This window comes from Peromyscus californicus, unplaced genomic scaffold (genome assembly GCF_007827085.1).
Source record: "Peromyscus californicus insignis strain IS unplaced genomic scaffold, ASM782708v3 Scaffold_5__1_contigs__length_169319896, whole genome shotgun sequence".
Taxonomy (NCBI): Eukaryota; Metazoa; Chordata; class Mammalia; order Rodentia; family Cricetidae; genus Peromyscus; species Peromyscus californicus.
Window position 1 is genome coordinate 109715216 of NW_026294573.1, and position 23145 is coordinate 109738360.

At 37.1% G+C, this 23145-nt stretch overlaps 1 protein-coding gene across 18 annotated transcripts in view; it reads left to right on the plus strand.

The window, feature by feature from the left end:
• Nucleotides 1-23145, plus strand: part of Lingo2 (leucine rich repeat and Ig domain containing 2) — a 1194974-nt gene that overhangs the window by 208773 nt on the left and 963056 nt on the right. For 15 of the 18 annotated variants that reach the window (XR_008213749.1, XM_052716815.1, XM_052716814.1 and 12 more), the window contains one exon: nucleotides 19051-19145. The exons of the other annotated variants lie outside the window; for them this stretch is intronic. The gene's annotated coding sequence lies outside the window, so the exon portion shown is untranslated. The remainder of the gene's footprint in view (nucleotides 1-19050; nucleotides 19146-23145) is intronic. 18 annotated transcript variants of the gene reach the window in all.

The window sequence follows — 23145 nt, forward strand, 5'->3', positions numbered from 1 at the left end:
TAGGGGAAGTCTTTTCCCTAATGAACTCCATTTTTTTCCCTTAAAGCATGTCACTATCCTAATGAGCTTGGAAAAGAGACTCCAAAGTGACATCAAAAGTTATGGTAGGGAGAGCAGCCCTCTTGTAGGAAGTCAGAAGTAGTATTAAGTCTTCCCCAGCTCCTGCTTTGATCCTGCTGGTTTATAGAACAAAACAGACTTCTATAGCTGTTAGCCTATTAGTGCTCCCTGGAGAGAGAGATTGATCCAGAGTAAGAGCACTATATAGGAAAGCCAAGCACTGAGAACTAAGTATCTCTTGAGGTTCAGGGGAGGATTTTCATGATGCCATTGATTTCTCCACCTGGGATGATGACTGGAGTCTGGATAAATAGCAGAGAGCTTTCTATGTTGTTGTTTATAGTTCAACTTCCAGACTTTTCATTACAGAAAGCCTGTTTTCTCTCTGGCCTGTTTAGCACTGAGATGATAAATAGCTCCTGGGGTTTAGAGGAGGTTCTGGGATTATAAATTGTGATTTAAGCATGTCTCTTATCTTCTCCTGAGCCCAAAGGAAATAATACAGATGATTTCTTTGATCCACTTATTCCTTTTTAATAAACATGCAAAATATAATCAGGCTATCTTTTATGGATTACTTTCCAGGTATTCACTGGCTGTGAAGTCCTCAACCAAATAGATCACAAACATATAAATTGCTATTTGCACTAGGAGTTAAGGCTGGTCTTAGGTCTTTATTATCTCCTGGGAGCACAGAATCCAGGGCGATGTGCCAGAAAGTGAGTGTGAAGAAGGGGAGACACACTTGGGCTCCGGGAGATGCTTTGTTCCAGTCTTCCGTAGACTGGACTAAGGCTCCAGACAGTGTGATTGTTAGTTTGTATTGCTTTCTAGGGAATTAATAATCACTAGATTATCTGAGACCTGACAGTAGAGCTTTATACTTGCACTATTAGCAGTGTCTGAATGCTTCCAAGCCAAAGATTTGAGTGAACATTCTCTTTTTGCCACATTTTCTGATCTCAGTGTTTGCTATTCCTTAACCACAGAAACCTCTTCTTCTGTCTTGATGAACCTGGAGACTGGTAATGATTGACACTTAGTGAATATTAAATGAAGGTTGCTAAGGCATTAACTAATGCATTAATTCATTCCAATTATTCAACTTTTTCTAAAAATATGGACTATTTTGATAATTCAGCAAGTATTATTTTACATGAAAATGTTACTAAAACACTGAATACAGATGTGATGTTCTTGGAACAATTTAAAAGACATAGCTACATAAATATCCTTGTAAACTGTTTTTCTATTTACAAATGTAATATATACAGATAGTATAAAATAAAATGACATAAAATTATTTTTAAAGAAAATTATGCTTTTTATCTCTACCACTCATAAATTAGCACAACTAAAATTTTGAGGTGTTTCTCTCACTTTGCCTCTTTCTCTCCTTTCTTTTCTTACCACATTGTGCTCTTTTTTGCCCCCTCCTTCTTTCTCAAATGCATATATGCATACATAGACACCTGCATATACAATCATGTAATAGAAATCCCTAAATGATGAAGTTATCATAATCTATTTTAGCCACTCACTTGAGCATTTAACCTGGTTCTAATCTTTTCTCATTTATAATTAAAAGTATATTTGCTTTTAATCAAAGTCTATGCATAATAAATTGTTTCACTAATGTAGAAATTGTGTGTATGCAATGTGAGAAAACACCTGCTACTTTTCAGTCTGGGTACTACGAAAAACTCTTGTGTTTATGCTTAAAACCGTAATATCAGCATTAAAGTTTTAGAGTGCAATTGTTACAAACAAAATTTAGCACTAACACTATCCTAGGAGGAATATTTCTTTTATGATCTTAGAGAGGTATACTCTATTTACCCACATGGTTATTGCCTTCACATAACTGTAGCTTTTACAACTTGGTATATATTAAAGTCTGAACCCTTAACATATATGGCATCTTTTATGTTTAGTTGGCATTTATTCTTTCTTTTGGGTCTTAAGAATTGCTGTAAGGCTGGAGCTCCTGGAGCAGAGTCACAGTAATTTTATTGCCATTCACAATTAGAAATGGATGGCCAGAGCTGACTAACTCTGAATCTTGGAAATCACTGTTGGGGTGAGGGATGGAGTTAAGGTCAGAAGAGGAAAAGTAAGGGCAAGAGGAGAACACAGATGTGAAATATTGAAAATTTTAATTCCTTGATTTTTCAGCCATTTTGACTTCAACTTCAGGCATATGATTTTCTTATCTTTGTTTTTCTCATTTTGCTTATTTATTTATCTTCTACTCTTTAATTATTCCTGTCATTCTGCTCTCATCTAATCATACTGCTGGGCTAGTCTAATGTACCAAGACCTCACCTCATCCTGGTTCTCAATTCAGTTCATATCTTTCCCAGATCTTTTATCTACTGTGTTCTTCAGCAAAGACAAGCGACACGTCTTAATATACTTGAAGGAACCTTGTTTACTTATTATTTTCTAATGGTGAGACTGTTTTGTCTATTTTGTTTTTATTGCTTTTCTCTTTGTTCTCCATCTCAATGGTTTGAATCACATTGTCATTTCAGTGTTTTTCATGGTTGCATGAGTTCAGCAAACCTTAATGGCATGGTGAGACTCCAAGGACTGATAAGTTGGTTGTATGAGTAAGTCGAGAAGTGGGCAGTATGAGTAAGGGATAGGCAGTATGATGGGCAGTTCCTCTAGCATTTGATTACAGGTGGTGGAAACTGCCAACTCCACAAGTGTCATCACTAAGGCCTCTAATTGTTGGGCTAAGCACTGGCTGCCACCAGTCTCTGCTCCTTCCCCTTAAGTGTTGATTCTGATTTCACCTACAGATACTCATTACTATGAGTACCCTCTTGGCTGGATTCTCTTCCTTGGATATCACTATTAATAGGCAAATATGCTTTTTCCCATTCTTTCCAAGATGATCAGTTTTTCCTCTTCTTCTTCCTCCTCTTCCTCACCTTCTTTCTCCTGTTCCTTCCATCCCTCCCTCCCTCCCTCCCTCTCTCCTCTCTCTCTCATCTTGTCCTTTGCAGTATGTGCTTTCAGCATTTATTTTTCCCAAAGATTAGAGCACAAACAGCATGTTAAGGGTCCTTATTTTACTGAACAAAAGTAAGATGCCAGTTACTAGAGAGTCATATAGCCTATTTTAAACTCAGTGTAAATGTTTTCTTCATTCAGGAAAGACTATGGGCATGTCATAAAGGAATTTTGGGATTTTATCTTCATGAGATCATCCTAGAATTCCTATTTTGGTCCATCAATTTCTTTTGCTCTCATTGCCTGAAGTTATTTGTTTTCTTATTGATCATTTGGTTGGATTGTTACCTCATAACAATTTGATTAGTCATAGCAGAGGCAACATATTGTCTAGATTTTCCTTAACTAAACTTGTATCCATGGAAGACCGTATCACCATAAGATTTAGATGCATCCCTAGCTCACAGAATACCTGTAAGTAAAACTCATCAAGTTAATTATGATGAGAATTTAGATGGTCCATTACTCAAGCCTTATAATATGGTCATGAGTTTTCTACTGTGGTTTGAAGATACTTATTCCTCAAAGATTCAAATGTTGAAACCTTGATACTAAGAGGGAGGTGATGTTGAGATAATGGGACCAGAAGAGATGGGTCCATGAAGAGAAGTTTGGTCAAGGTAGCTTTAGTGGGGAGTTATATAACTCTAGTGGAACTTCAGTTCATTTGTAGCTGTTCCCTGGCTTCCTAATTCGAGATGTGTTCTCTACTGTTGTATGTGCTCCCACATTAGTTATATAATCCTTGAAAAGGTCTCATCTGGACAAAGCTGATGCTTGGGCTGTTCCCTAGACCCTCCAGAACTGTGAGCTAAATCAGACTCTTCTACCCACAATATTTCTTGAGCACAGAGAGTTTATTGTGCCATTAGAACTGGACTCACACAGCTACTCTGGCTGCATAGCATAAGAGCTAATTACTAATGGATAGCATGAGTACAGATTTGGATTCAGGAATTAGACAAATGAATATATGATCATATGACATAGTATTTAAAAGCAATGTGATTTTGAGAAAATTAATCTACTGTGAGATTTTCATTAACAAAATGGAGATGATAATAGTACCAGCCTCCTTGTTTTCCTGATGGCATGATCTACAGCATTTGACTGCTTTGAAATGATCATTAGTGGTGAGTAGAAATCCTGGGATAGAATGCTCATGGAATTTGTTTTCTACTAAATATTTATTATTATTATTATTATTATTATTATTATTATTATTATTATTATTATTATTTTGGTTTTTCGAGACAGGATTTCTCTGTGCAGCTTTGCACCTTTCCTGGATCTCGCTCTGTAGACCAGGCTGTCTACTAAATATTAAAATATTTCAGTCACATTTATTTTCCCATGTTTGACTATTTTATAATCATCTGAGTTTCCTCACACAAAATAATGATATTGAAAGGTCAAAGCATCCAAGGGAAAATGTTTCTCATTCTAAAAACTGAAACAACTAAAAAAATAATACTGAAACAACTGTTCTTCTATGAACTCAAAGTTTATGTACCCCAGATTGAGGATTGAGAGAGCCCTATGTGTGGACTTTAGTACTGCCACCTGGAGCTGCAAAGCCTCACCTGAAAGAGACAGATGACAGGCAGGCAAGAATCATAAAGTTTAGGGGAATCTGGGGGACACTGAACTAAAAGGATGGATGTATCCATAAAATAAACTCTTAATGTTTATTCCAGGCATTGGATTTTGTTCTGGTTCTCCTCCAAAGCAAACCTCCCTGTTTCTGCCAAATTTCACATGTGTAAGTGTGCACATTGAAATTTGGCATTGAATTGTCTGGGGAGCAGATATCTAACTCCTATCATCTCCCTTTACTTTTTTTTGGTCTTTTCAAGTGAAAATTTCCCCTCAGACTCATTGACATAAAATGAAGCGTTCTTAAGTAAATAGTCCAAGGACTGTTTCACATACATAGTGCACAGTATGCTTATTATATTTAGAGTAAGTCATAAGCCCTTCTCTGTGTTCCTCAACTGCCATGCTCCTGAATACTCAGTCCAAACACCTGGATTATAGAGGCTATTTTAGGGTCAATTCCCTGTTCTATCACTTCGTGTTGCTATATTCCACAGCTCTTCTGCTTGAAATCACAGAACCCTGGAGTCATAGAGTTTCAGGTAGCAAGGTCAGCAAAGTCAGCATCTTGCAAACTCTGTCTTCATAAGGGAACATCTGAGGAAAAGTAATCATGTTTCTGTGATCAAACAAGTTTGTTAAAATGTTTTTGTTGTCAGAAGCTTTACAATGTACAAACACAGAGAGAAACTGGGGAGAATCAGGCAGACAGAGGAGGAAGAGAGAATATGGGAATAAGAGAAGGTGTTCATGGCATAAATAGGACCTCACAGGACTGATTCTATGGTGTATACATGTGTTATCTTCTGGTTCACAGGCATCAGTCACATGACTTAGGGAATACCCAGAGGCTCCTGCTTCACTTTCTACAAACAGAAACAACATCACTATAATTACAATAACCTATCACTTTAATAAATAACAGTGCTTAGTTATGATTTTGGAAAGTTTCTGGAACTAGAGCAGAGTCATCTTGTCTTCCTGCTCCACCTTGCAGCAGTCAGAATGAAGATTGCCTTCCACACAGCTCAGGTTCCCACTTTTCTTCCCAGTGCTGCACTCAGCCTCCTGGAGCTTGTGCTGTTCCTCACAGTACTCAGAGCTGAGCTGGCTTTTGTTTCCATAATAGTCTATAATTTCAATTTCCATCTGATATACTCACATAAAAATCTTAGTGTATTCATCAATCACCACATTCACTTCATTCTACAGGAACAGAGGTAGGGGCACACTGGTGATTGCTTGACAAAGGGGGTTCATTGTCTTTAATTGCTGCTTTTCAAATTATTTACCAATGGTGGATATAATATGATGTCTCTTCTTGTACTTAATAATGAAAATGTGACTATTGAGAAGTGAGTTTGTGATTTTTATGTTTAAATGCAAAGTAGAGCTTTACTAAGTCTTCATTGAAATATCTAGACATAGGTGCTGGAGAGATGGCTCTGCAGTCATGACTATGCTTGCAAAGGACCTGGGTTTAGCTCCCAGTTTTCACAGGGTAGCTTGAACCCATTTGTTATTCTAGTACCAGAGGATCCAACCTCCTCATATCTAAAGACACTAGGCATCCATGTAGTACATATAACTGTATAACTACATTCTGGCAGACCATCAATTGACATAAAGTAAAATTAATCTAAAAACATTCTAGACATACCTACTATATGGCAGAGAACCATTGGTAGTTCATATTGGGAAGGAAAATGCCTTACACATGTCAATGACAAGAGATTATGTATTTTTAGAGGGAGTTGCTTTGACTTTTCCATAAGACTAGCTTGAATGATAAGGGGCAAAATAAAAGCAGTGACAATGACTCTTACATTTCTGTAGGCAGGCATGATGCCCAGGGCCAGCTCCCCCTACAACACACCAAACCATTCTTCTAGCTGCAGGTCAAGAAGCCTGCTTTCTTCCACTGCAGGGCTTCCCTCACTTCCTTCACCAACAATCAGTGCTGCTTATAGTTCTCAGTATGAAGAAGGGCAAGCACTCAGGTCCTGCACAGAAGGACACATACACATGTATCCAAAATACACCACAAAGAGACATAATGATCTTGGCGTCTGTGATTATGTGACAACCATCTCAAAGCAAAGGTGTTCACCTTTATCTTTCTCAGTCTTACTCTTCCTGTCTGATGTTACTTTCTCTTGCTCCTCTGGTTCTCTCCACTGGCTTTGTGTACCCCAAACATTTTCTCTCTCACTGTCTCTCTGTCTCATTTGCCTGGTTGACTTTCTGTGCCTTCTTTCTCCCTCCTCTCATTTTTCCTTCTTTCTCTCCATAATGTTGTTTTTCTCTTAATCTCCCTTTCCTTCAGACTGTGTCTTCTGTGTGTTTCTTGCCATCTTTCTTTCTGTAACTTTCTCCCCTTTGCCTATCCTATGCCACTTCTCTCAAATTAGTTTCTGTTAGAGCTAGTCAGCAGTCCTTACATCCTTAGGTGTAGGTATGCCATTATACAAATGAAAGGAAGTTGTAGATTATAGACGAACAGGCTTTTCCTCTCACATAACTCTCATTATTTTAATCTTAGTCTAAACCTATTATAACTTACTACAGTGATATTACCACGAAGGCATATCTGAACCTTCATCTACAGAAGGCTGCCTGTTTTTAAACTCCTGCAAGCATTTTATCCACTGATTTCTGCATTAGATCACTGTTTGAGATTTGTTCTCAAAATTCTAGTCCTTGAACCACGGTGGTATACATAATTGTTTGAGGGTCTGTTAGGTGAAAATATTTTCAAAGTAAAATGGTGCTGCTTACATTTTAGTTCTATTGAATATTTCTTTCATAGCATAAAGGTAAAAGATAAATTGGTTAGACAAATTCATCTTTCAAGTTGGTAGTGACAAAGTAACAAGTCACTGTGTTATTCACCCTTATTTACTTGGAGTGAATAAACAGAACATCCAGTTCCGTTAGTGGTGTCCTTGATGAAGTAGTAGAGATGACTTTATAGCTTGTCCTTGGTGGAAATCTTAATATTCTTTGTGATGAAATGTGAAGTATGCATGAAGCACTCTGGCTATAAACTGAAGGAGGCTGTTGTCATGGACAAAAAAAGCTTGTGTGATTGAGTTGCAAACTGAAATAAACACTTTTCATTGTTAAGTTTTAATATAAAAGTGAGACTGACATTCATGCAAAAGTTATGCAATTCTCATCTTTGGAGATACAGAACCAAGGAAAGTGACTACTTTGTTATATTTGCTAGTTATCTAGGTTAATATTTAAGTAAATCAGAACCTTGAAAGTCTTTGGGGTTCTATTTTAACCTTGACATTATATTGAAAAGAAACAATTTTTTGGTGATATTATTAGCAAGGGTCACTTTGGTAGTCCATGCTTAATATTGTTGAGGGTGTACATCATTATCATAATGCGTTTTTGTCCAGATGGCTAGTGTTTGATGACCAAGTTTGTATTTTTACAAGGTCCACTAACAAGACCAGAGGGATTTACTAAAACAGTCTAGAAGTTGTTCATTGTGCTTTAATGTTTAACAATGCAATTAAACTTTGAGAAACCTCTAGTCCTGGAAAGTCATTATATAATCAAAAGAAAAATAAAACAACTAAAAAACACTTGGAAAGTCTCTGTCTTTAGCATAACTGTATCAGCCTGGATTTTTCTTCATATGCTTAACCAAAGTATATCACACAGACTAAATGTAGATGAAGGTGGATGACTTCTATTAGATAAGACTTTTATTAGATAAGAATGTACAAAACAGTGTAGAACAGCCCTAAACTCTTCAAAAGCTTTTTTGGTTTGAAAAACCTAACTATCATCCTTTTATGGATGATAATGTCAGTTATAGATTTTCCATATTCTGTATTCATGACTATTTTTATGCCAAAATACATTGATTTGTTATTAACCACAAAGAAATTTAACATTATTGATAGCATATGTAAATGTTATGAGTTTGTAAATATATAAATATTCAAATACTTTGAATCATATTATGTTTAAAATTTGGATTACGTATGTATTTCTAAACTTTCCTCAGGTCTGGAAAGTTTAAGAGCATTAAGTTTGCAAATATTTCTGTTATGGCTACTTTTAAATAGCTTAATGTTTGAATGATAACTTATTGATACACAATGAAAATATCTTAAGTTTCTAATTCTGAATTCCATACATGACAAAATTAATTACTATAATTTAAATACATTGATGGTCTTTAGTCTCCTATAATTTTGAAAAGTCAAGTTGGATTCTATTTCCCAAGAGTTTGAGAGCTAATGTCCTCCAACTTCCTCCATCCTCACAGCCAGGTATATTACTTAAGGATCATAAAGAGATTTGATTTAGTTGTCTCAAACCACACTTATATCCTATAGTTTCTGACTCCTACCTGGTGACTCACTTCTTTAAGTGTTATCATTATGACTAACTATAAGTTATCCCATAGAGATACTGGAGAAGTTTGTTATACTAGTACATTTTGGGTATTTATTCCTTTCTACCATTGGCATGCATATACATTTTACATACATCTTAATTTTCTTCTTTAAAGAAGGTGAATTTGAACCAACTATCTGCAATTTATTATGACATAACAATCCAGTCCAAAGCGCAGTGATCTGAACCCCAAGTCCCTTGTTTCTTGTTTCGTAGTGAGCATTTTGGGCTCAGTTTTTCAGCACATCTGCTGATCCCTCCTTTGGGGTTATGAAGCTGTGGTCATCTGACAGTTCAGCTGGGTCTAATGATCTAAAATGCTAATACCCATGTGTTCCTGCCAGGTGTGCAGAATGTCACTACACCTTAGGGTGGCTTCTTCTAAAAAAAAGTTAGTCTCTTAAATTCACTAACCTTTATGAGTTAATAAAATATTGCAAATAAAATAACTACCACACCCCAAAATTAGCCAGACCCATGGTCTATACATCTCAACAAACTTCTGTAAACTTAGAATGGCCATTCTGAAGTTGTAGTGCTTCACATGGGATTTTACTTTGACTGTTTAATATATTTTCATGCTCTTGCCCACCACCAAAACCAAAACTCCATGGCAGAATTAGGACTAGGAAAACAGTTTAGCTTTATGTCCTGTTTCCAAACTCACATCTATTACCTTCATTCTACTGACAGTGAAAAGAGTTCCAAGAGAAAAACTACAGAATACAAGGCTTTCTGTGCACTAGAAGCTGTATTATTCCAGTATTCTACATCCACTGGCAAAACACCAATGAAGCTGATCTGTGTTTAAAAGATGGAGAAATTGTATATGTGCATGTGTGTGTATGCTATGTTTTCTGGCTTTAAAATTATATTCATGTAGCTGTTAAATTGAGAACTTGTTCATTTAGATTTTTTTTTCATTAGCGTAAAACCTTCTTCCAAAGTTTAGAAAACAAGAATTATTCTCCTTATATTTTAATTTTATCACTGATTATATTTTAGAAATGTATTTTTTCTTTTTGCCTTGAGACAACGTGGTAGGTTTTCTTGTGATATTTCTATAAATACTGATTTTTTGTTGATCCTTTCCTGCAGCCTCCTGTCTTCGGTCTCTCTGCCCCCATTTCCTGTTTACGTTTTTTTAATTCCTAGCATTCCCCCTTACACACTCATATTATGTGTGTGTGTGTGTGTGTGTGTGTGTGTGTGTGTGTGTTTATCCTCATTCTTCTCAATCTCTTAAAACTTTATTCCTGATTTCATAGGATCTTTCTAATTATGTGTTACCTACACCTACATTCCTTTGTGGTCTAATGGGAAAGCTGTAACACCTCGATGTCCTGGGTAGATGTCAGAAATGACTGCCGCCATTTTGTAAGTTGTGTATCATGACATCAGTAGGTTCACTTCATATGTGAGGAAACTAAGAACAATAACTACAAATAGCTGGAAAGAGACATTTCTGTCTGTTCAAACACATACACTCAGTCACTGAAATATTTAGAGAAACACCAGTCCTGTTATTAAAACACAAAATAAGGTCCAGTGAGTCTTCAGCTTTGGTCTACTTTCCTATCCACATTGTGATTCTCCCTGCCTCCCTCCATACTCGCACAATTCTCTGAGGTGTGTTTAAGAAGAGAATGCTGGAGTGGAATGCATGCTTTACAGCCTTGCAAAACACATCATGGATTCCAGAACATAAAGCATTGACATCCTAGAGGGAGAGAAGGAGGAACATCCCTCCACAGCACTCAGTCAATGAAGAGCTCAGCTTGCTACTGACAAACTCTATACTTACCACATGACATGCAATTTAGCTTTAATTTCAGTCCTCTACCATTAAATGGACCTGATGTAGTCTACACCCTCAAATTTTAGTAATAAATGAATGGAATAATATATAAAAAGTGAGCACACATTGCAACAATACAATAAATTTGGTCACTCATTTATTAATGAAATAATTATAAACATCCATCTGTTTCATTGGGTATCCTGGAGATTACACACAAAAAAAATGGAGAAGTATATAAAAAGTATTAAATTCTTCATTTGCCCTTACCTAGTCTTTTTGCCCTCAAACTCAAATTTGAATACAGATACTTTAAAGGGTTCAGGCAGGGAAAATGAAGTGAGATATGCTATTTTACTGTGTAAATTTTAATAGGAAGCGTGGGCTTTAGTGCAATTGGAGAACTGAAAAGAAAAGCAGGCCTCAGAGACTACACAGTGATGGCAGAATGGGGAAGCTCTTCTCCTGTGTGGACTGAGAATGAGTGAGCCCTGGGAACTTGAAAGAGGAACCCCTCAGGACTCTGGTACAGTTACTGGAGATGAAATTATGCAGCCAGTCAAGTGCTCACAGGAGCTCAAACAGAGTTGAATCCCAAGAAAAGCCAGGAAGGGACAGAAGACCTATAGGATACTTTTGGTAGCACAGAGTGAGAAACTTCTGAAGGGCTTTAAAAAGTGAGTTCAGCTCTCAGGGTGAAGGGTGGTTGTAGAAGAAATGCAGACATCCACAAGCAGCCAGGAATGAGCCCTTCCCCTTAGTCTCCCTTTTATGCTGCCTAATATGGAACTCTAAAGGAAGCCAGCTGGCAAAGAAGAAGCAAGGTGTGCAGAATCTCAATGCCACAGTCTCAAAGCAGGATGTGGAGCTTGGGTTTGTGGCTTGAAGACAGCTTAAAAAACACAAAATCTTAAGTGGCCTTTCCTGAAAGGGAAATTCAACCAACCTTGTTTGTTCACATTCTGTAACTAGGTTTCATCTATCAAGTATGTTTGATATGTCAATATTATCTAAAAGACCTTGTGGACTATTTTTTTTGTATTTGACTTTTGAAAAGAGAGACCCTTTATGCCATCTAGTGCAATTATAACTTGTTCATTTTGTTCTGTTTCTTTTGCAGAAACAGAAATTCAGGAAGGCACAAACATAGTGTTCAGTATTTCATTACTGTGACTTGCATATTCAGGATTTTATTTAATTATTTCTAAGGAGTCTCTATTTTAATAAAACCAAAATAGCTATTAAAGGGTATAGACCTAGATTGATGAATAACAGTGACTTCATTGACTTTTATAATATTACACTGTAATTTTGAACATTAACTTGAAATGTTTTTGTGTGTTTGGATGTGTTTGTGCATGTGAGTAAGCTTGTGTGTGCAGCAGGGTAGAAGGTGAGCAAGGGAGGAGACAAAGAAAAAGAGTTGGATTGATATTGACAGATAGTCTGAAAATGAGAACTGACAAATTGGACAACAAAGAGTAATCCCTGGTAAATTTACAGATAGTGTCTCTGCTTGGGAACAGGATGTTTATCTGTAGGATAATTTATTTCTCATAATTATCAAGCTGATTGACAAAAATAACTAGAAGTGCTAGATTTCTTTTATCAAAAATAGAGGTTCTGGGTTTTATTTTTTTGTTTGTTTATTTTAATTAAGAGATTTTCTATTCATTTTACATACCAATCACAGATCCCTCTCTCCTCCTTCCTCCCATGCCCAACCTTCTCCCCCAACCCACCCCCCATTCCTACCTCCTCCAAGGCAAGGTCTCCCATGGGAAGTCAGCAGAGCCTGGGTACATTCAGCTGAGGCAGGTCCAAGCCCCTCCCCCTGCATCAAGGCTGTGCAAAGCGTCCCATCATAGGTAATGGGCTTCAAAAAGCCAGCTCATGTACCAGGGATGGATCCTGTTCCTACTGCCAGGGGACCCCTTAAGCAGATCAAGCTACACAAATGTCTTACAGATGGGGGCCTAGTCCAGTCCTGTGGAGGCTCCACAGCTGTTGGTCTATAGTTCATGAGTTCCCATTAGTTTGTTTTGGTTGTCTCTGTAGGTTTCCCCATCATGATCTTGATGCCCCTTGCTCTCAGAATCCCTCTTCTCTCTCTTTGACTGGACTCCCGGAGCTCAGCCTGGTGCTTGACTGTGGATCTTTGCATCTGCTTCTGTCAGTTACTGGATGAAGGCTCTGTGATGACAGTTCTGTTTTGTTTTCTTTTGTTTTGTTTTGTTTTGTTTTCACATAACATATCCTGATTTAGTTTTCCCCTCCATCTACTCCTCTCAGTTCCTTCCCACTTCCCTGCCAATCCAGATCTACCCCTTTCTGTCTTTCGTTAGAAAACAAATAGGCTCCTACGGGATAATAATAAAAATTAAATTTATTAAAATAGAACATAAGAAGGTAAAACAAAACTAACACATCAGAAATGGACAAAACAAATAGAAGGAAAAGAATTCAAGACAAGGAATTCGAAACAGAGATCCCCTCATTAGCACATGCAGGAATCCCATAAAAATACTGGACTAGAAGCCATAATATATAGACAATGAACCTGTCAGGTAAAAAGATATATATGGTAAAATTTAAAAAAAAATAAAGCAGAAGAGCCCTTACATGGCATTATAAGACAAGGGACATCCAAAATGCCGTTGAGTTCATTTTCTGTTGGCCTTCTACTGCTGGACATGCAGCCTACCCTTAAGAATAGTTTGTTCCCCACTCAGACTCCCTTGGAGAAAATTAAATTTTCTTTTGCAAGTGATTTTTCATATGGAGATGAATTCTGGGTTAGAGCTGGGGGCATGTGTCCACTTCTCCATGCAGTTCTAGGACCCCACCTGGTGCAGACCCGTGCAGGATCTGTGAGAGCTGTGTCAATCCTTGTGAGCTCACATGTGTAACAATCATGTTAAAATGTGTGTGGCCTTGTTTTCTTGATATCCTCCACCCACTCTTTCTCTTACACTCCTTCCACCTCTTCCTTCGTGGGGTTCCCTGAGCAAGAGGGAAGGGATTTGTTGGAGGCATCCCATTTAGGGCTGAGTGTTCCAATGTCTCCCAATGTCTCTCATTCTCTCTGTAATCTCTGACTGGTAGTCTCTGTATTTCATCTGCTACAGAAATAGGTTCTATAGTGATGGCTGAGCAGACATTGATCTATGAGTATAGCAGAATGCTATTAAGAGTCATTTGGTTGCTCCCCCCGCTCCGCTTGTTTTTATTTTTAAAACAGTAGTCTTTTTTTTTTTTTTTTTAACCTCAGGTCTTTGAACTATCTAATCTCAGGATATTAGTCACCCAAGCAGTGTTGGATATGGGTTCCATCTCATGGAGGAACCTTTAGGCAAATCAGATATTGGTTGGTTTTTACCAGAAGATTAGTGCCACCAATGCACTAGCGTGTCTTTCAGACAGGACACTATTGTAGATCAAAGAGTTTGTGACTGGTTTGATATTTATGTTTCTCCTTTGGTATCTTACAGAGTACCTTTCTGTACCAAAGATACTAGTACATAGAGATGAAGGCTCTATGTAGGTCCCAGCTTGATCTCTCCATCCTCAATGAGCTGTGTAGGTGCTGTCTTTAGCAGTGGTGCCTTGGTGTCAGTTTCTGGAGAGCAACCCATAGTCTTGGCAATACCCTGGTTGTTTGGAGGTTGCTATAGGACCCATGGGAACCATTTGGCCCACAACTCAATTAGATGTATCCTAATCCAGGTACTGGAAGCTTCCTTTGTTGACAAGAGATGGGCAATTGGGGTTCTGTCTCCTCTTTTTATTTTGTGATTTAATTTAGATGTCCTTCATATATGTATATATTTTAGGAAGCTTCTCCTGTATTACATTTCCCCACTATCCCTCAATTTTAACTCTCTCTCCCCATATTCTGTAATGTGTTGCTAAAGTTTTCCTGTGTCCCAGCTGGCCCATGGTCAGGACAAATCTCTCTCACCTGCCAGTCCTACAGCTGCTTGGACCCAAATAAACACAGAGCGATTTATATTAATTAAAACTGCTTCGTCATTAGTTCCAGTCTACCACTGACTAGCTCTTACATTTAAACTAACCCATACTTTTTATTTATGTTTAGCCACGTGGCTTAGTATCTTTTCTCAGTTTTGCCTTCACATCTGCTTCCTCTGTGTCTGGCTGGCAACTCCTGACTCAGGCTTCCTCTTCCCAGAACTCTTCTCTCTGCTTATCCCGCCTATACTACAATTCCTCCTTGGCTACTGGCAAGTCAGCATTTTGTTTATCAACCAAATCAGAGCAACACATTCTCAGCATACAGAAAGACATCCCCAGCAGTAATGTGCCCCTCTCCCCTCTGCCTCCTCACTTGATCTTTCCCTTCCAGTCTCCCACACTATCCATCAGTAAGTATCTCTTCTATTTCCCTTTCCAAATGAGATCTATCTGTCCCCAAGACACTTACTCTACCTAACCTTTGTGGTTCTACAGGTTGTAACTTGATTATCATTGATGTAACAGCTAATATATACTCAGGATGATTTTTCTTTATAGTTCTAACCATTTACTTGAAATTTTCATTTTTTTTTAAATTGCTGAGTAATACTCCACTGTATAAATGTACCACATTTTCCTTATTCATTCACCTATTGAGTGGCATCTAGGTTGTTTTCAATTTCTGAGTATTATGAATAGAGCAACAATGAACATGATTAAACAAGTGTCCCTCTGGTAGTATAAGATACTTTAGGTATATGGCCAAGAGTAGTATAGTTGGATTTTGAGGTAGATCAATTCCCTCCTTCCTGAAGAAGTACCACACTGATTTCCATAATGGCTGTACAAGTTCGTACTCCTACCAGCAATGGAAGAGTGTTCCTCTTGCTTCGGATCCTTACCAGCATGAGATACTCCTTGTTTTATTGATCTTAGCCATTCTGACAGGTATAAGATGAAATCTCATGAAATTTATGAAAATGCACTGATTTGTGTATTCTGGATGCTAAGGAAGTTGAACATTTCTTTAATGTTTCTTAGCCACTTGAGTTTCCTCTTTGACAATTCTCTATTTAGGTCCATACTCTAGTTATAATTGGGTTAATTGTTTTCTTAATATCTATTTTTGGTTTGAAGTCTATTTTGCTAGATATTAAAATGGCTATACCAGCTTGCTTTTTAGGTCCATTTACTTGAAATATCTTTTCTCAACTTTTTACCCTGAGGCTATATCTATCATAGATTATAAAGTGTGTTTCTTGATTGCAGCAGAAGGGTGATGTGTTTTCATATCCATTCTGTTAGTCTGTCTCTTTTACATGGGGAACTGAAACCATCGATGTTGAGAGACATAAATGAGTTTTGTGTTGCCTATTGTTATTTTGTTGATGGTGGTGATGGTGTGTGTGTGTGTGTGTGTGTGTGTGTGTGTGTGTGTGTGTGTGTGTATTTTTCTTCCTTAGATTTGCTGGTCTGGGGTTATTTATTACTTGTGTTTTCTTGGGGGGTGGTTAATATCCTTTGGTTGGATTTTTTTCTTCTAGCCCCTTCAGTATGGATGGATTTGTGGTTAGGTATTGCTTAAATTTGGTTTTATCATGGGATATCTTATTTTCTCCATCTATTTATGATTGAAAGTTTTGCTGGATAGTCTGGGCTGGCATCTATGGTCTCTGAGAGTCTGTAGAATATCTTTCCAGGCTCTTCTGGCTTTTGTTGTCTCCATTTTTTAAAAGTCAGTTGTTATTCTGATAGGTCTCCTGTATATGTCAGTTAGTTTTTTTTTCCTTTGCAACTTTTAATATTCTTTCCTTGTTCTGTATGTTTAGTGTCTTGATTATTATGTGTGAAGGGTAATTTATTTTCTGGTCTACTCTACTTGGTGTTCTTTATGCTCCCTATATCTTGATGTGCATCATCTTCTTCAGATTAGGGAAATTTTCTTCTGTGATTTTTTTAAACTATTTTCTGTGCTCTGAGAACACATGGGTTAATTTTCCTTCCTCTATTCCTATTATTCTTAGGTTTGGTCGCTTCATAGTGTCTCAGATTTATTAGATGTTTTGTGCTAGCATTTTATTAGATTTGACATTTTCTTTGACTTAGGTATTCAATTTTACTATGGTGTTTTTTTTTTTTTTTTTTTTTTTTGGTTTTTCGAGACAGGGTTTCTCTGTGTAGCTTTGCGCCTTTCCTGGGACTCACTTGGTAGCCCAGGCTGGCCTCGAACTCACAGAGATCCACCTGCCTCTGCCTCCCGAGTGCTGGGATTAAAGGCGTGCGCCACCACCGCCCGGCTTTACTATGGTGTTTTTAATGCCTAAGATTCTCTCTTCCATCTCTTATGCATTTTTGTTGAGGCTTGCCACCAAGGTTCCTATTTGAGTTCCTAAAATTTTCACTTCCAGATCTCCCTCAGTTTGGGTTTTCTTTATTGGTTCTACTTCTTTTGTCACGATTTGAACTGTCTTCTTCATTTCCTTCAACATTTTGTTTGTGGAAACATATTGTTACCGGGAGCCCACCAGAGATGACCACTCAGATACAGTTTAAAGCCAGTTAAAATTCTTTATTCTAGTCAACTGGGACTATACTAGGGTATTTGAGACCAAGTATAGTGATGAGTATTTACGGTAAGAAGTTTGAAAAGTCAAAATCACATCCTGGTATCTTGTTCGGCAGCTGCAGTTGGAGGTTTTGCTCAAGCAATAAAGATGATACGCTAAATTACCTGAGGCATCTTGACCTAGGGTTCCTAAATAGGATTGGACAATTTTCCATGCGATTCACCATCAATGAGATAAATTTCTAATTCAACCTAAAATGGCCACAGCAAGAATACAAATCGGGGGGTTTATGTACTGTTCTGCCCTGTCAAAATATGGTCATGGCTATTATTGATTATGTTTTTACAGTGGGGTCTAGAAATCTGGGTTTGAACTGATTGCAATTCTAGGAATGGGTATCTGTTCTTTGTTGAGTGAGTGTTTTGTTCCTCAATTTCTGTTGCAATCTATGGTTCTTAAGTGAGTGTGGTCTCTGTGTTTGGACTGGTAATACATTATTCTGGGATACTGAAATGTGTGACCAGTGGGGGTTCCAGGTAAAATGTGTTTCTAGATATTAGAAGTTGACTCTTAGAAATGGTAATGAGATAGGCTGGATCCACAGGAGAGAGGAAAACAGGGCTTTCCACCAGCATCTGTTTAATCTTCTGGGAATTGGGGCAGAGAGTGAGGAGAGGCCACAACAGGTGGTCTACTACAGGGCTGGGGGTGAGACTGGGGAATTGGATATGGAAGAGAGAGGGAAAAGTGAAGATCTGAAGCTCGCCTCCATGTTTCACTGGCCTAATTGCTTCTCTGCCAGGCTTGGCTGGTGGGTTCCCAGAGAAAGCCTGCTGCAGTTTGGGGCTGAGATAAAAGAATAAGTGAGGAAGGAATTTGGAGGGGAAGATTTGTGTGATCTGGAGATGTGACAGGGATCAAGAGAGGCTGAATGCAGCAAGTAGTCTGTTACAGAGCTTGGGATAAAACCTAGAGATTGGATTTGGAGGAATGAAAGGAGAGGTGAAATCAGTAGGTAGCCTAGCTGCTTCATTGACTTAAGTTTATAGGTGTTTTCAAATTGTCTTTTAGAAAGACATCTCCAGATCCCTTCAAATAGCAAATGGTAGGATCAGGGAAAGCTGCTTTTTGGTAGAGACCTTCTCTGGCATGCCTAAAACCCTGAGTGAACTCTCTAACATGTTCTGGGGGAAAAGAAGATGAGAATATATTTAAGCTACGAATCTTTTTCTAATAGTACTTATAAATCATAATTTGATCTAATACTTCATGTTATCAGTTATATGCTATTACTGGTATTTAGAACATTTTGTTTCAAACTAAATTTAATCAAAATACTTTGATATGAAAATCATCTTACATTATAATTATTTTCCTAATGCTTATAAAAATATGTATTGATTTACAAAAACACATCTGATGAAATTATTTATGAGAAAATGTAAGCAATAGTGTCATTGGGGAACAACACATTAGTTTGACTCATGTAATTATACTCTGGAAATACATGTGTAATTTTTATTTCAGAATTTAATCAAAAGTAGTCAGATAATAATTGTTGGGCAAAGTACGTTTTTTCGCTTGTTCCCAAATTTTTTATTTCATTTTTAGGATATACTGAGGATGCTTTCAAGATGTAGAATCCATATATGTGAAGTATCCCAAATGAAGTGGAAGAATCTGTGTTGACAATACTTCTTGTTGTGGTAAGAAGAAACAGTTCTAGTGTGTTTGCTCTTGGAGAGAAAATGGCAAGCATATAATGTGTGTATGTCTCTGTGTGTAATATATGTGGCAGATTTAGCATTATGAGTTGACCATGAAATAAAATAGTGACTCTAACTAAATCTGTAAGTTTCAGAATCTAAATCCTGCTTATTGACTGGTGCACGCTAGAGAATTCAATGATATGTTTCAACTCTGTGTATTATTGGATTTAGTACTGTTATCACAACCGCTCTAAAAGGCAGATTTTATCATATCCAGAGCATAGAAGTGAAAACAGAAATTTGAGCAAACTGAGACCCTTTCTACCACCTTGCTGTTACTTGATGGCAGGAATGACTGTACTGACTACTGATGTGTTGTCTCAAGCCTTGTGATGGATGAGGAGGGAAAAAATTAGATTTAAAGCAAGACCCTAAAGTTTTAATGTATAACTTAGAAAAGAGGCATATTTGACTCATCTCAATAGAGAACATGTGATTTTCATTTATATATCATTATTATTGAATTCATATTTCTGTAAGTATTCAACTACTCACATAGGTTCATACATGAGAACGTTTGGATGGTGTAAAAACAATTGATATATGAGCAGTTGTCTCACTTATGACCAAGGATAAGGTTTAATAGAACTAGTTCTAATCAGCCTTTATGGGTAACCGGTATGCAGCCTTGAAAAAGTAACTTAAAATGTTCCAATTTCCTTTGTTAATATATGTGTTATAAGGTATTGAAAAGACTCCACTGACTTAAGAGATAGTATGTGCAAAGCACCTACCATTCCACCCAGTACATTACAAGTCCTCAAGATATAGAAGTCCCACCAATGTCATTATGATGAAGCACTATTAAAATATAGTCAATGCTTCTTTGTATTTCTACCAGTGAAGATGACTGAAGAAATACAAAATAAGAACTTGTGAGTAAAGATTATCTCCATTAAGCATTATGAAAACTTAGTCTACAATATGCCTTACTTACCTAGAAAAGCAATTTTCAGATTGCAGATTGAATCCTGTGAAATATCAGTACATTTTAGCAACATTAATCTGTAAACAAAAGAACCCAGATCCCTTTGTTCTTCATACTCAGCAGTAGTGTTGGATTTACTTAGTCTGCCTATCTTACCTGAATTTTTTTTTCCAAATAAACTCATCTATTCTAGTGATTGCTAACTGGATAGCTACTGTGTCTCTGTGAGTTGGATAAGCTTCGGTTGTTCAAATATGATCCCTCAGGAACCTGTTGAGCATTCTCTTGGAGACAGTCATACTTTCAGAATCTGGCCTCACTTCTGATAATAATTAGCAATACATCTGAGAATAGACATCTTGCCTATACCTGAAGATTACATTTTTCCATTCTGTGCTATGCAAAGAAGGTGGGGTGGACTTGTTCAATGTGAAATCAAGAGGAAGAGCTTTCAATAATCCCCAACTTCCAGTGTGTTGTCACCTTTTCTGTGGATAAGAAAAACCCTACACAATCAATGAATGCAGTACAGATATTAAGATATCAGCTCTCATATTAATAGAGAATGGCTTTCCTCAGAGGATAATGGGAAGGGAAATGAGGGCCTTACTAAAGCTGTTGTCACTTGTATTCATCCTGAGACTACTCATAAAGCTGTCTATGCACTTCAGATACTGTATTACATTTCAATTCATGACTATTGAATTTGCACAGAATCCCCTAACTAAAGATTTCCAGATTCCTACATTATGTCTAGGTTTGCCTTAATTCAAATAGTAGTTGTTTTATATGAATAGAATTCTCCATGGTGAAGGCCACATATTGTTCCCTTTGCCTTTTTCTGTGATAAATCTGTGTTTGTTTCTTGTCCTATTAACTTTAAACTAGTGATAAAGTTGCTTATTTTAGTACCAGTGCCAGACCCATAATACAATGAGGATCGTAAGAGTTACATTGCCTACAAGCAAGGCCATAGGGACTGTACAAATCACCTGCTTCTTGAACCACTGCCAATGATCTAAAATGGTAGCTGCCCTTCAAGATCTACTCATACACTTAAAAACAGGTGAATCAGTTCAATATCCTATAAAGAACTTATTAGAATCTTCTGCAATAATGGCGAAATTTTGGCATGATTCAGGAAGTTATCAGAGGGAAGTAAAGGAGAGGTTCATCTTGACAGAAAAACAAAAACTTGAACTAAGAAAATAATTATTTCAAAGATGTATTACCAGGCCAAGGACAATAGATTTTACCTTAGATTTGTTCCTAGCATCTATGTGTTATATATGCATCTTTAGGCCAATGACTCTCATTCTCAGATTTTAAAATGTTTAGAATCTTATGAGAAGCTTGTTGTATATTATTCCCAGGATGAAGATGCTGCTCTTGAGGATACGCTTGATAGACTAGACTACTTCCAGTAATCTACATGTCAAACACAATCATTAAAATTAGCATCCTTCTTGCACACTCCACTAACTGGGACTCAACATTTTCCTACAATGTAGTTTTAAGTTTTATAATCTGATTTAGGAGTGTTGCTGTTGGAATTCAAACTGAAAAACTTTTCTAAGTAAGCATTAGGACATATATCTAAGAAACTAATAGATTTTGATAATGATTCTCTACACTTATTTCATAGTTGAATAACTTCATTTTTCCATGTGCATATAAAACCTTGACAAAGCAAATTTAAAACTGCAGACCATGTTCATAACAACAGCAGTTCTGGTTTGGCTAATGTTAATTGAAATTCTTCTAGTGAGCAGTTGCTTTCATACATGTAATAATGTGTCAAATCTTCCCCCAGGTACCCCCATTTTATAGGTTAATAAAAGTTTATCAGTAAAAGATAACTGGCTCAAGTTTTGGAGTTAGCACATGATGGAGCTAGGTCTGAATCTTGGCACCAGGAGAATGCACATCTGCTACAGCTGCTTGTTAATCCTAGGATAATTCAATTTTATAGCCATGAAGAGTTTGTTTCACGGCAGACAGCATTAGCACATATGCACATAAGCAGGAACAATTGGCCTGCATTTGTTTTATTTAAGCTCTCAAACACTGAATTCACCATTACTTATAGGGTTAGGCTTTGAAAAGCATATGTAGAGTGGGCCTATTCATCTGCTTTGTAAAACTACTCCGAAAGAAACTTTATGAAAAGAAAAATGTCTAGGTATCTACACATTTTCCTAACCATTGACCTTGTTTATTTTCATCAATTTTGTTGACTTTTTAAACGTCATCTCTCAGATAAATCAATTGTCAGAGATTAAGATAATCTGGTATTTAGTCAAGCAACTTCCTTTTAATAGCAAAATGAATTCATTCATTCTCTGTGTCTGTCAGCCCTATCTTCTCTCTGTCTCTCCATGGATACACATACACACATCTGGCCGACCCATCTTTTTCCAGAGTAATATGTGAATTTCTTACTTCTTTCCAATCTCCTTTCTCATGCATTTAACAACCTGCCAGCTTAACTTTCTAACTCAGTACCTCTTCTTTCTCTTAGGAGACAAAGACTCGCTTTTCACTCCTACCACATTGCCCAGGGTATGCCACCCTGGGAGATAAAAACCTCAAGAGAATGAGAAAAAGCATAAATTGACACGAATGTATAGTTCCCAAAGGCATAGTTTTAGGAGGAGCAAACACGAGGGATTAGGAAGAAATGAATCAGAGAATGCCATATTTCTTAGAAATGGAAAATTTATGGCGATTCTACTCCCTGTGTCTACTTTTCAGCTACTTAAGATTTTTTCTCAAATACTCACTACCCTGTAAGATGGTAGATTCAAAAAATCCATGACTCAGGTTTTAAGTGACATATACTTAAAGCATATATGAGGTATAATAAAACTAAAATGATATCTTTGGAAATATACCAGCATGCAAAATTCATTTTTCATGTTATCTTTAAAATTTGTATATATGCGATGCAGTGTTTAAAATAATTTGAAAGGAAAATGTAAGATATCCATAAAGGTATGGTTCTCTCTT